Consider the following 14799-nt stretch of genomic DNA (forward strand, 5'->3'; position numbering starts at 1 on the left):
TAAGTGCAAATGAACTTAGAAAGTAGGGTTTCACTTTTCGTTTTCAAGTTGGAGCAAGTTAGGGTTTTCACGTGTATCCGTAGTGTAATTATCCAGTACGGAGCAAGGATCAAATTTGATGCTTAAGAGTGACTTTTAGGTGAGAAATAATATGTGATTAGAAGCAATGATATAAAGTTAGTGAATAGGAAGTAAAAACCCTAGTACGTGTGATTTAAGGAAAAACAGTGTGAACCGACGTGTACCGTGTACTACCGATTGAACCCACCACTTGACCACCACTTTCTTACCATACAAGCTCATTAATATTTGAGCAAAATATCTCCTTAATTCCAGCTGGCTTTGACCGAATTTTAGGCTAAAAATGCAAGGAAAGAAAAAAAAGAAATTTTGGTTGGCATTGGTGGTGACAAGTGTCACACCCTTATGGCTCCTTGACCAAGCCAAATTCCAACCTTCTTATCATCTTGTTGGCTTCATTTCACTCCATTTTTCTGCTCCTTGGCCGAGAGAGAGAGAGAGAGGGAAAAACACCAAGGGAAAGTTGCTCCATTTCTTCTTGAATCTAGCTACCAAGTGAGAAAGAAAGAAAACTAAACCGATTAAAGCTATCCTTGAGTGTTTATTTAGTGAGGTGTTGGTGAAATTTTGAAGGGGAAGCTAGGGTTGCTCTTGGTAAACACTTAAGCAGGGTGAGGATGATCATTTCCCCATTTCTTACTCTTGATCTTGTTTAAATTAGCTTAGTATCTCAAATTTGTGGTGAATGATGGTTGTTATCATGTTTTGGGTGTTTTTCCTTTTAGTTACATGAATTAGGGTTTGATGGATTGCTGCCTATACTTGATGTATGGTTACTATATGTTGTATCCAAGATTATATAGGGGGTTTTGGTAGCAATTGAAGCAAGAAATGAAGAAAGTTATCATTGAATCCAAAAATTCCAGATTTCTGGAAAATATGACTTCAATTCTGTCCGGTTTTAGTGCTCCATGTTAGAAGCCAAATTAGGCTTGGTACAAAACATGAAAGTTGTAGAGAATGATATTTTATAGTTGCCTACAAAATTTCAACTCAATCGGAGCAACGTATCCTATGAAAAGACCAAAATACCCTCACTGCCTAGGATGCATTTCAGTGTTCCGTTTTGGACAATTCATCTATTTGGTTGTGTTTATTCACTATGATCCGTACTGATTTAGCCATTTGCCAAAATATAAAAGTTTGAGTACACTTCTTAGCTTTTCAACGCCACCAAGAACACTTTAAACGGACTTTGGTAGCCTGAGATATGGTCATTTAAGTGTAGTACGGTTAATTAGCCGACTAATTGGAATTTGGTTCTGTAAGCTGGGAATTCGACTAGGTTACACTGGAAATTTGACTAAGTGATCTTCATGAAAGTTATAGCCTTATATCCTAGCTTTCCAACGCCTTTGGAATTTCTTGATTTAGATTTGTGAGCTGTGAGTTACGGTCCAGCAGACAAACCCTGTTTGTCACCCTAAGACACAAATTTCTGGTACTGTTTTCCATAATTTTGACCTGCTTCCATTCAGATCTAGATTAAGGTATCTTCACGAAAATGGTAGCCCTTCCTCGTAGCTTCGCAACGGTGTCTCCTCCACCTTGATCCGATATTTCTAGCCTAACTTTTGATCAAAACGATTTGAGATGGCAGATTCGGCCGTTTCCGTTTGCCGTTCCGCGCGCGCGCGTGTGCATTTTGCCGTTTCCGCACTTGCATGTGCCGATTTTACCATTTGGCCTGTTTTGGGCATGTTAGTAGCCGTTTGTGATATAATGTGATGCAATCTTCTATTTCAGACGGTGACGGGTTAGGCGGAGCTAGTGGGGCCTACTAGCTAAAATGCACGATGTGATTTCTGCTCTTGTACTACTTTTGTATTTTGAGTAAGTATTCAGGCCATTCTTATGCGTTAGTCACTTATGTGTTTTGATATGTATGAAAAGGGTACCTAAGCGAGGGTGTACTTTATCGCACTCGACCTAAACCCTAATTTACACACGTATTTGTACATGGCATATATATATGAACCATTTTGGAACTAAAACCCTCGAGCTTGTAACTCGGGGTGATTTTTGGATAATTTTGTGAAGTTTGTGAGTTTGAGATCGATCTCAAGACCTAAATGGACTATTCGAGCCGGTTAGGGCTTGGTCGAAGTCAGTCCAGCCTAGTCTGAGGTCACCAAGTTCGTGAATCTGGTTCACCGAGCGTGTGAACCAAGTTTGTGAACCGAACTTGTGAACCAAGCTCAATTTCATTCGCTCGAGCAAGTTTGTGAGGTGACTGGCCAGTGAGGGTGATAAGGTGTTAGGTAGGAGTACAAGTGGAGTTCTACGGACCTTGTTTATGGTCGACGGAGTGTTGGCAGGAGGTCACGCATGGCAAACTACTTGGCTTTGGAGCCAACCTGTATCCTTCCTTTGTATTGTTACTTTTGCACTTGACTTGACACTTTTATGAAATAGTTGCTTATCTAAATGTGAAATTTACGATTTTACCCCTGTTACTTACTAAGCATATAACTTACCCCGTTTCCTTTGTTTTCCTTAGCAGGGGGCGACACGGGGAACGCCTGGGCACATTCCCTAATATAGTTAGGTTTGCTTGTAATTGTTGAACAATTAAGATGTATGTTTTTGTTTTGGTGATTTGTATAAGGACCCTCCTTAGGGTCTAGTTCCTGCTGGTTGTTATCACACTGTAGTATAGTGATTTGACCAGATACTTTTAAAGATGTAAATAGAACTTTTGGCGGTTGTATATATTATAAATAGTACTCTTTGATTTATTATAGTTTTATTAGCTTTGTGTTTCGAGTCCTGGTGCGAGCTAGGCAGGCGTCCCGCCGATACCCTAGGGTTCGTCCTTGGGAGAAGTGGAAGCGTCACATTGTCCATGGTACCCTATTACTACATGTAAAGTATCGGAACGGGTCAGCTGCTCGAGCCAATTATTGAACTACGAGAAGTTGGTATAGTGAGTCCTCTGTCGTACATGCGCTAAATCTCCTCCCTGTACTCCATCAATGATTTATCTGGTATTGCTGGAGTTGATTCCACAACATCCCTCATTTTTAGCTTGCACATGGGGTTGTAGTTGCATGTTTCAGTCGGGGCCTAAGCTCCTCCTTCGGGAGAAATCCATAGTGTGTCTAATCAAGAGCTCCCCAATCTGCACTCTCAACCATGGCCCTTGACGGTCGAGTTTGCTGGAATTCCTGTACCGACATCTGCAACACCGAAAACCAAACTAGTTATGACAATCATCATATGAGTAGGACTAAAATTTTAAAACAAAATAGAGGACCGAAGGGCAAAATATTTGAATGAACTCTTGGTCCCAAAAATGCCATCAGAACACCAGAAATTAGCCAACTAAATCTTTTGCTTCTGAATTAATTCTTTTGCAATCATTGACAACTAAAGTAGATGCACAAACTACTGGAAGCATCAATAAAAGTTGGATTAAGGGCAGGAACGGTCCTCAGACGGACAGTTTCCAAGCGGTCTCCTCACAATCCCATGCGAAAGGACCAGAAACAGCCACGTCATTTAGTTTTGGGAAGGAGCAAAAATGATGTCACGTGAATCAGTAGAGTAAAAAGAAATTTGTGAACCTAACCGATGCCGTTGGAACTTAACAGGGGTTTCAAATGTTCAAAAATTGAAAAGAATTGGATTTATTTGAAATGAAACTCGGGAAAATCACCAGCCACATCATTTAGTAGTCAAAATATCATTCAATAGTAAGATAAGGGGAGAAATAGTTGTGGAGAGACAAGCTTGCATACATTCAGGAGATTATAGGTTTGAGAAAGAGATCTCTAAGGCACAAAGTGTGTGAGGGATGAAGACGTACAATGTCGCTGGTGTGTTAAGCAGGCGTTTGCAGAGCAAAACAAGGAAGTAGAAGTAAAAGATCTACATTATCCAATGACACTGCATATGCAGAGTGAATTGGAATAGAGAAGAAACCAAGTACAGTACTTAGTCGTCCCTATCATCCCTGGTAAAGCAAACAGTAGTGATTAAGGGAAGTAGGATGGTTGACGGACACTAAGTCGGAGACCAACAAAGGTAATACATTCAGTTATTTCATGGAAAATGTGTAAGAATTAGGCATTCTGCCCATGAGCTATAAATGTGTAAAAAGTAGGCAATGTGAGCGTATAGTATATTGATTTGAAATAGTTGTCATCGTTGTTGGCAGCATGGGTATTGTATGTGAGCAATGGTCACATAGTGTCACAGTTGTGCACAATAGGTTTCCAATAATGTACATGTTGTTAGATGACAATTACTATGCATAGTCATAAGTGTACACATTATGAGTCGGGCATTGCAGTTAGTTAACTCATTAGTACAAGGAAAGCAAAGTCCTCACCTTTTAAAATCCAGTTGCATAGTATACATATATCTTGGTTAAAAGAGGTTGAGTGGGATGGCTTGCATAGTAGAAACTATCAGGGTAGTTGATAAGTACATGTCTATCAAAATTTACAACCGCATGGCGAGAAACTTACATAACTTAGCTATTTCTTTGAATTTGCAATTGGGTATTGGTTCATAGGTAATGTTGTCTACATGGTACATAATACGATAATAAAGTTGCTATACAGATGGTTAGTAATTATGTTGACTTCATGGCATTATATATGTGTTTAAATGGGCCAAACGTGTACATAATTAATGACTTATGTGCAATCTTTTTATTGATGGAACGAGTAAGTGCAATGGTTCACATTGTGATGACTGATGTACACGTGGTAATTGATAGAAAATGTAGTTGTTGATAGCAACAAGTTGACAGAGGATGGGATTCTTAAAATAGGAATGGGGTTTGATGTAGAAGATGAGGCTTATAAATTTTACAATACATATGGTTTTGTCATGGGTTTCAGCATCCAAAAAGACTACTTGAACAAGGACTAGGATGGCTTGACGACATCAAGAAGGTACATTTGTTGCAAGGTATCCCATAACACTTATGTATGCATACATGGTCATAAATTTATAGAAGTTAGCCTATTGTTTAAATTTGCAATTAATTGTTGGCCCTTACATACTATCACGTGCATACACATAATGTGGAAATGAATTTACTATATAGTTGTTCGCTGGTTATATAGAATCCACATAGGTGTACAAATTGGGATCTGATATGTTATATCCTACATGCAATTGTTAATACATTATATCTTATTCAATTTATTTTGCAGCATGCCAAGGATAAAAACAGCTTCTTTCACAAATCAATGGATATCAATCAAAGGTGGTAGAGCAAAGAAGTTAGATTGGATAATTAGATTTTTTTTTTTATTTTGCCAAACTCATTATACTCATTAGAATGTATTTACACTTAGTTTTCCTATTGTACTTGGGAAAAAAAAGTTAAATTGCTAATTTTAAATTTTGTTTATCGATATTGCTAATATGTAGTGAAGCGCGCGGGATATACATATAACATTAAGCTCATCCCAATCAAGTTTTACATTTATAAACTCCTAAATACCCCACACACGATTTATCGCAAGTATATGAATCGTGAGAGAGTATAGGGTATTAAGGGTCGATCCCACAGGGAATATTGCAATTATCGGTGATTTTCGAACTCCTTTATTATCTAGACTACCATAAATATAAAAGTAATGAAAATTAACACTAGAAAACTCCTAGAGGTATGAAATTCCTTATTACTCTTGCAAATGAGATTACCGATTAAGTGAATGTTATTATCTTGGCTAGTTATGACGTAATTTCCTTAAACACAAGTCCAATATTTGCAACCAACAAGTCAATCACATACAATGTATATAATCTCAATTCTTTCCCCCACAGTTAATATGCACATTGTCCTCAATGTGTAAAAAGGAAAATCAAGATAAAGAAAAATAATACTCCCCTATTGTTGCGATCGAAATGTCAAAACATGAAGTTCATGAACCATTGGCTACTTATCACCAATGCTTCATGCATTCCATTTATAACCATTAGTAATATTAACCTAAAGATGAAAAATGAGAAACAAATGAAAAACAACAAAATAACTCAACACATAATTTAAACATGAAATCACACAAAATAAAATAGTCAAAACATTGTGTTGCCTCCTAATAAGCGCTTTTGTTTATAATCGTTGGCTCGACTTTTGCATCTCATTTCTCAAGGAGGCTTTGTTAATGAATAATCCACCAAATTTGGTCATGGTGGATCATTAAAAGGTGGCTTAATAGCAAAAGCCACATGTTCAAATGATATGAGAGGTGGAAGAAGCTTACCTGTCTTAAGTGAATCATAGATATTACCTTGAACATGCACCACTTGAGTACTCACCAAAGGAACATCTACATATCTTTCTTGGGCTATAATACCTTTAGAACATATACAATCAACACATTCCTCAAGAGGGGTGAAAAATGAATCGTTAAGACTCACCTCTTGAGATTCAATGTTAGCTCCAAAGGCATTATCTTGTGAAATGGACATTTTTTCATTGAAACACAAATTAGATTCATCATTTTGATCAAAATATAATCCATATTCACTTACAACATTCCTACCATTCATAATAGGGTCATTTTACATATTATTAGAAGAAATAACTTCACACAATACATATAATTGTTCTTGTATTCTACAAAAGTGAGAGGTTAATTCATCTAATCTTTCCTCAATCCTATCAAGACGATCGGAAGTCACATTAGCTAGCTTTTCTATGACTAAATCAAATTGATTAGAAAAATTTTCTACAGCTAGCTCCCAAGTTGCATTAGAATCATTAGCTAATGGTTCACTTTCTAATTCCCAAGGTAGAGGTGCATTAGCTAACTTCTCTAGTGCCAATTCCCAAGATGGTTTTGATTCAGATTGGTAATCATATAAACAAAAAGAAACACTATTAGCACATTGATTATCCCAACCATAAGCACAAGAATTGTCCCAATTAAGACCATATTGATCAAGATAAGGATTGCAATGCCCAAATTCATCATAATAATCCACATTTTGTACTTGTCTACATGTATGAATAGTATGATAACCTCCACACAAGTCACAAATCATTTGATTAGAATTAAAAGTATTAACATTCCTCTTTTCCTCAATCTCATGCATCATGGTGTCCATTTGCACTTTTAACATTATAACATCAAATTTAGTCTTTAAACACTTTAAACCACCTTCGAGAGATATACCTTCGGTAATTTCTTGGTTACCTCTATCGAAGGAGTTTTACACTCGGTAACCATCCATTGCCGATCTTCCACTTCCCATGTATTGTCTCCCCATATTTTCAAGTCTCCTTGATCCCCTAAACATGTCTTTAAAATAACTCAAAAACAAGTTTAACCAAGAAGAATAGATAATCCTAAAATAAAAAAAAATAAAAAAAAATAAAAAAAAAACACAAAAACTCACAAAGACACTAAAAACAAAAATTGAGACAATAGACATAACAAACACAAGAAAAACAAGTAAAAATGTCTAAATTAATAAACTTACTCTTAGCACCGATATTGACAAATCCTCTCCGGCAACGGCGTCAAAAACTTGACGTGCGCAGGGTATACATATAACATTAAACTCATCCCAATCAAGTTTTACATTTATAAACTCCTAAATACCCTACACATGATTTATCGCAAGTATACGAATCGTGAGCGAGTATAGGATATTAAGGGTCGATCTCACAGGGAAGATTGCAATTATCGGTGATTTTCGAACTCCTTTATTATCTAGACTACCATAAATATAAAAGTAATGAAAATTAACACTAGAAAGCTCCTAGAGGAATTCCATACTACTCTTGCAAATGAAATTACCGATTAAGTGAATGCTATTATTTTGGTTAGTTATGACGTGATTTCCTTATATATATGAAACCTACTCTCGTAGTGAATCAACTATACTTGTAACTAAGCCATACCTACTCTCGTGGTTATGATATTAACTACAAACTCATTTTTTCTATAAAATTACATGAACAAGTCACTTAAGCCACATAGGTATACCTCTACTCTCGTGAGTGTACTCCCCAGGTTTATCGCTTCCTTGAACTAGTGTTAAATTCCAATTTTCATTGCAAACTTAACACCTTTAGATAATCACAATTAATGGCCGGTTAATCATGATTAGAAAAGCAAAAATGATAAATAACTTGCTCAAAAAAATATCATCAAATAACCAATTAAAGATCATAAACAAGATGTAGAAAGTTCATCCATACTCTAAGTATAAAATTTAACCAAACATGGTAAAAACAAACACCAAATTTGTATTATAGTTAAACATGAATTCAAGTACAAAAGAGAAAATGATAGGAGAGAAGTCACCCTTGTCACATAAGTTTCAAACTCTCCATCTTTGCTCTTCCAATATTCCTCCAAATCTAACTATAAATACAAGAAGGACAAACTACTCTACCTATACTATACTAATGAACTAAGAAAAACTAGTGAACACTACATTTTTTGTGAGTTTTACTAGCCTTGCAAAGTTATTTTTGAATCTTGCAAGTCCATGGCTATATATAGATGAATGCAGTCAAGAAATAAGGCTTGGAACATCCCTTTTACAGCTGCTAATTGGTTGTCATACGTTCATCCATAGCTGTGAATTATTGAAAAAGAAAATAGGATGCACCAATGGAGAGCAGCTATTTCTGACTAGAATCTGGCTACTTCAACTACTATTTTCTCTATGATAGCGGCTGAATTGCCTCTTATGCAAAACATATAAGTTGTAGTCCTTTGAAATAGCTTTCCAATACATTAAGAATCATCCAATTTGGAATTCTGAGGACCAAGATATGATAAAAATACCACTGACTGGTCAATTCCACATTTTCAGCTCTTAGCAGCAGACTTTTACTTCTGTATTTCGATATTTTGACCAGGAAAACAGCCTAATTAGACTTTGATGTCTTCATACCAAATGTAGATCTGTCTCTTAGCTTCAAAAATGGTTGAAGAATCATCTCAATCCAATGTATGTAGCTCAAGATATAGCCAAAATACAAAAACGTGTCAAAGCTGAACATCTTGCTTCCTTTTGATTTTAATTGCATTTCTTCTTTCACACTTCATATTCTATTTTTATCACTTTAATCCATCATTAATCATCAAATTATATTCTCAATGCACTCCATTTGATGATTGAATCAATAAACCTGTAAAATATGAAATTTTTATCATAAAAATCCATAGAAATGCAATTTTCACACTTTAAACCACAAAATGCATATTTTCACTAGAATCTTAGTTAATTATTTATAAAATTAAATAAAACACATCAAAACTAACCAATAAAACACATCAAAACTAACCAATAAAGCACACTAAAAATATGTAAAATATACTCTTATCATGCAGTTATTTGTCCACATGCATATTGCAATTAGTTATCGCAGCCACGTGCATAGTGCAATGGTATGCATACCTTTGGAATGATTAATTGGTGCTTTAATCCACTTGTGCATCTCCTTGCAGGCTGCAGTGGGTGTATAATTTTATTTGTATGACTAATACGAATTTGTCTATAAGCAAATTACGCGAGATGATCTATGAGGTATAATTAGTTTACAAAAATGTACATCATATTAGATGTTAATTACTTGACTTTGTATATCTATGAAAGGTAGTGCAATGATATGCATAACTTTGGAATGGTTATTGGCCATTTAATCAACTTGTGCATCTCCCTACAATTGATGCATAATTTTACTTGTATGAGTAATACTAGTTTGTCTGTGAGCACCTTACACGGGATGATCTATGAAATAGAATACCAGTTTATAAAAATGTACATCATGTTAGGTGTTTGTTACTTGACTATGTATATCTGCAACATGGAGATTAGATATAGTGCAATAAAAAGTAGCCACGTGAGTTGGAATATATTTTAGAAACTTTGGTATAATTGATATTGGCATTTTCTTTTTTGGAGTATACACGTAGTGCTATATGTTATGTATGCTTACATGGTCATAAGTTTACAAAAAGTTAGTCCATTGTTTAAATTTGTAATTGGCTGTTAGCTCTTACACACTGTCATGTACATACACATAATGTAAGAATGAATTTACCATATAGTTGTTTGCTGGTTACATATAATTCATATGGGCGTACAAATTGAGATTTGATAAGCTATACCGTGTATGTAATTATTAACACATTATATTTTTTTCACCTTATTTTGCAGCATGTGAAGGGCAAAGATAGTTTCTTTTGACAAATCAATGGATTTCAATCAATGCTGGTGGAGCAAAGATATTATATTGGATAATTAGATAATTTCATTGTGCTAGACTCGTAACACTCACTAGAATGTACTTATATTTAGTTCTTAATGCATTATCACATGTTCAATCTATTTTACAATGTACTAGAGGAAAAAAAAGTTAAATTGCTAATTTTAGATTCTATTTATCAGTATTATACATCTAGTTAGTATTTAAGTACTATTTGTTGTTAATTTTTTATTGTTAGCTCAATTTGTTTTACAATATATTCAAAATAGTAACTTCGATTCTATCAATTGGTAAAAAAAAAAATTAATTTCTATTGCTAATTAGTAACATCCCTATGTTAGTATTTATTGACTTTCTGTTGCTATCACCTTACAAACTGTTTAGTCCATTTTATGATATGTTTAAGGAAATAAAAATTTTTGTTTTACATATTGGTGAAAACTAATTACATTTGATTATTTATGAGTTACATAATGTTGATTAAACACAAAATTAACTAGTCATATCCCACTACTATAGAAATAGTAGCTTTAGGTAAAATGTTAATTGTCAATATATTATAATCTCAAAAAGTAGTAATTGCCCATCAGCAAATTTGTAACTCCCAATCATAGTGTCACTCGTTTCCGTTTTTATGAAACCTCAAGCTAAAAGCCTTAAAAACGTGGTTGGAATGTCAATTTTGGCATATTTCTATCATTTAATTGATCTTTGAACAAATATCCTTAAGTTTATTAGCTGTGATTCATATAAAAATAAACCAAATGAACATTCTAGTTATAACAATATGTACAACAATTCTAATAATATATACAATGCTTCAAACAAATATACAAATTGAACAAAAATCTACGATGATTACAATGATATTTACAAGAATTCTTACCTATCACTACATAACATTTTGTATATATCAAAATTGAGAATTTACAAATGTTATGGTAAAAAAAATCTATAAAAAGAAAGTAAAAGAGTTATACAATGCTGTTAACTGAGTTTCACTTGTTCCATATTAACTAATTTCTTTTTTACCAATTGATAGAATAGAAATTATTGTTTTGGATATATTGTAAAACAGATTGAACTAACACTAAAAAATTAGCAATAAATAGTACTTAAATACTAACTAAATGTACAATACTAATAACTAGAATCTAAAATTAGCAATTTAACTTTTTTTTCCCTCTTGGACATTGTAAAATAGATTGAACTTGTGGTAATACATTAAGAACTAAATGTAAGTACATTCTAATGAGTGTTACGAGTCTGGCACAATGAAACTATCTAATTATGCAATCTAATGTCTTTGCTCCACCAGCATTGACTGATATCCATTGATTTGTCAAAAGACGCTATCTTTGCCCATGACATGCTACAAAATAAGGTGAATACGATATAATGTGTTAACAATTATATACAAGATATAGCTAATCAAACCCCCCCAATTTGTACGCCTATATGAATTCTATGTAACCAATGAACAACTATATATTAAATTCATTCTTACATTATGTGTATGCATGTGATAGTGTGTAAAGGCTAACAACCAATTACAAATTTAAACGATGGAGTAACTTCTGTAAATTTATGACCATATAAGCGTACATAACATATAGCACTACTCCATACCCACTAACAACGTGCACACTCTACAGAGACATTTTAATATCAACTATACCAAAGTTTGTAGAATACATTTCAACTCACATAACTACTTTTTTCTGCGCTATATCTAATCTCTCTTTTACATATATACATAGTCAAGTAACTAACACCTAACATGATGTACATTTTTGTAAACTGATTATACCTCATAGATCACCCTGTGTAAGATACTCACAGACAAACAAAGGCTACTCATACAAGTAAAATTACACATCTACTATAGGGAGATGCACAAATTGATCAAAGGACTAAATAACTGTTCCAAATTTATGTGTACAACTGCACTACCTTTTATAGATATACATAATCAAGTAACTAATATCTAACATAATGTATATTTTTGTAAACTGATTGTACCTCATAGATTACCCCGTGTAAGGTGCTTATAAGCAAATTAGTATTAGTCATATAGATAAAATTACACACCCACTGCAGCATGCAAGGAGATGCACAACTGGGTCAAAGCATCAATAACCACTCCAAATGTATGCATACCATTGCACTATGCACATTGCTGTGATGACTAATTGCAATATGCATGTGAACAAATAACTGCATGTTTAATAATTTCTATGCATCGTATTGATGAATAACATATTGTACATTCTGATAAATATGGTGATATTCACACACCTTATCTAGGCCAATAACCATTTCAAAGTTATACATACCATTGTAGTACCTTTCACAGATATACACAGTCAAGTAACTAATACCTAATATGATGTACATTTTTATAAACTGATTGTACCTCATAGATCACCCCGTATAAGGTGCTTATAGGCAATTAGTATTACTTATACAAGTAAAATTACACATCTACTGCAGCTTGTAAGGAGATGCCCAAGTTGGTCAAAGCACCAATAACCTTTCCAAAGGTATGCATACCATTGCACCATCTTTTATAGATATACACATTTAAGTAACTTATACCTAAGATAATGTACATTTTCATAAACTGATTGTATTTATACATCACACTGTATAAGGTGTTTACAGACAAATCAGTACTGCTCATACAAGTAAAAAACATTTACTAAAAATCAGTACAAGTTGTGGCTGCAATGGCTAATTGCAATATGCATGTGGACAACTAACCGTATATTCAATAATTTGTACACATTGTATTTGGTCGGTTATATGATGTATATTATTTCAATCAGATTGTACATTCACTAAGTATGTATGTACTTGCCATTCATTGAAGTAAACTATCTATCTAATTTAATGTACTCTCATAAGCACTAATGGTCAATTTCATAGACGATTGGAACAAATAACTATCTAGTAAAAACATCTGATATAAATGTTATTAATGACTAATATGCTATATGTTCCAATAAACACGGTGTACATCACATACCTTGTCTAGGCAAAATCTTGCAAGTTATCAAAAGCTACGCCATATTTTAAAAGCAATTACAAGTAGTAAAATTTATACCTTGCAATAAGTTACACCATATTTTAAAAGCAACTACGAGTAGGCAAATATCATTGTAATCATGTTATGGGATACCTTGAAACAAGTGTACCTTTTTGATGTTGTCAAGCCATCATAATCCTTGTCTAGGTAGACTTTTCGAATGCTGAGACCTTTGACAAAACCATATATGTGAGCGATGGTCGCATAATGTCACAGTTGTTCACAATAAGTTTCTGATAATATACATGTTGTTAGATGACAGTTACGGTTTATAATCATAAATATATGCATTGTGAGTCAGGCATTGAAGTGTTGTACTCCCTATTTCATTCGTGTAATTTACAATAACTCACTTTACTTATCTTTTATCTTTGTATGTGTCAATCTACTGTGATCTGAGCGTCCATACACAGTTGGTAATACAGTTTAAACTGTACGGTGTCACTGCTATCCTGCATCAAGAATAAAAAAAAAAGAAGCAAGTAACAATTACCTTCACACTCTCCCTGTTATTTTATATGCCAATAAATATCCTAAGTCATTTAATTCGTTTATTGAGTCAAATTTACAAACACTTGGCATGCATAAGTTCCCTGTGCATATGTCCATCAAGTTGGCTCTTAGTGTATCTAACTCGTGCTACCCATATGATTTCCTTGTTTAGGAGTTTTCGCCAAACTTTCAATTTCATTGTTCATGTCACACTGTCTTAAACAAGTTGTATAAACAAAATCATGCAAGTAAATTCATCCCCCTTCTGTCACAAAACAAGCCAAATAGTGCAATGGGTTTGCAATATTCTTACCTTTGGGGTTTAGTCCAATTCGATTGAGTCTATCTCTGCTTCAGATCTCACCAACTTTCACCTTTTTGCAGCCTTTATGAAAAATTTTTGTCCTACAACAATTACTTCTTGTGTCCCCGCGGTATACTAATTGGTAACACTATATTTCTGCAACACTTTCTCCAAAAACCTCTCATCTGAAACTTTCCCATTTGGGGTAGGAATATTATTTTGCTGATACTCTGGAATTGTGAATGAATGTTCACAAGATATGTTTTTGGAGGGAGATCAAAATTCTATTTCATTTGATGATTTCACATGAAGAGTCGTGCCTCATTAATTTGAGCGGGAATTTTTGGAATGGACAACTGAGGTATTTTAACGGAGCCCGTTAGCCCCTCAAATGTTTTTTTTTTTTTTCCCTACTCACTTACTGAAACAACGTCATTTTCCTTTGCTTTTGCCCCCATTATACGTGGCCTGTTGCAGCCCTCTCATTTCCTTTTGTGAGAGGACTGCTCAAGGACGGTCTGCCTAATGACCGCCCCTGCTCCAAATCCATAAAAGTTGGATCTAGGCCATCTGCACTTCTAACAGTTAAGATCAGCCCATCTGATCTTGATCTCGAGTAGATCTTGATTTAAATTTTTT

This window comes from Coffea arabica, chromosome 2c (assembly GCF_036785885.1).
Source record: "Coffea arabica cultivar ET-39 chromosome 2c, Coffea Arabica ET-39 HiFi, whole genome shotgun sequence".
In the NCBI taxonomy this organism is placed as follows: Eukaryota; Viridiplantae; Streptophyta; class Magnoliopsida; order Gentianales; family Rubiaceae; genus Coffea; species Coffea arabica.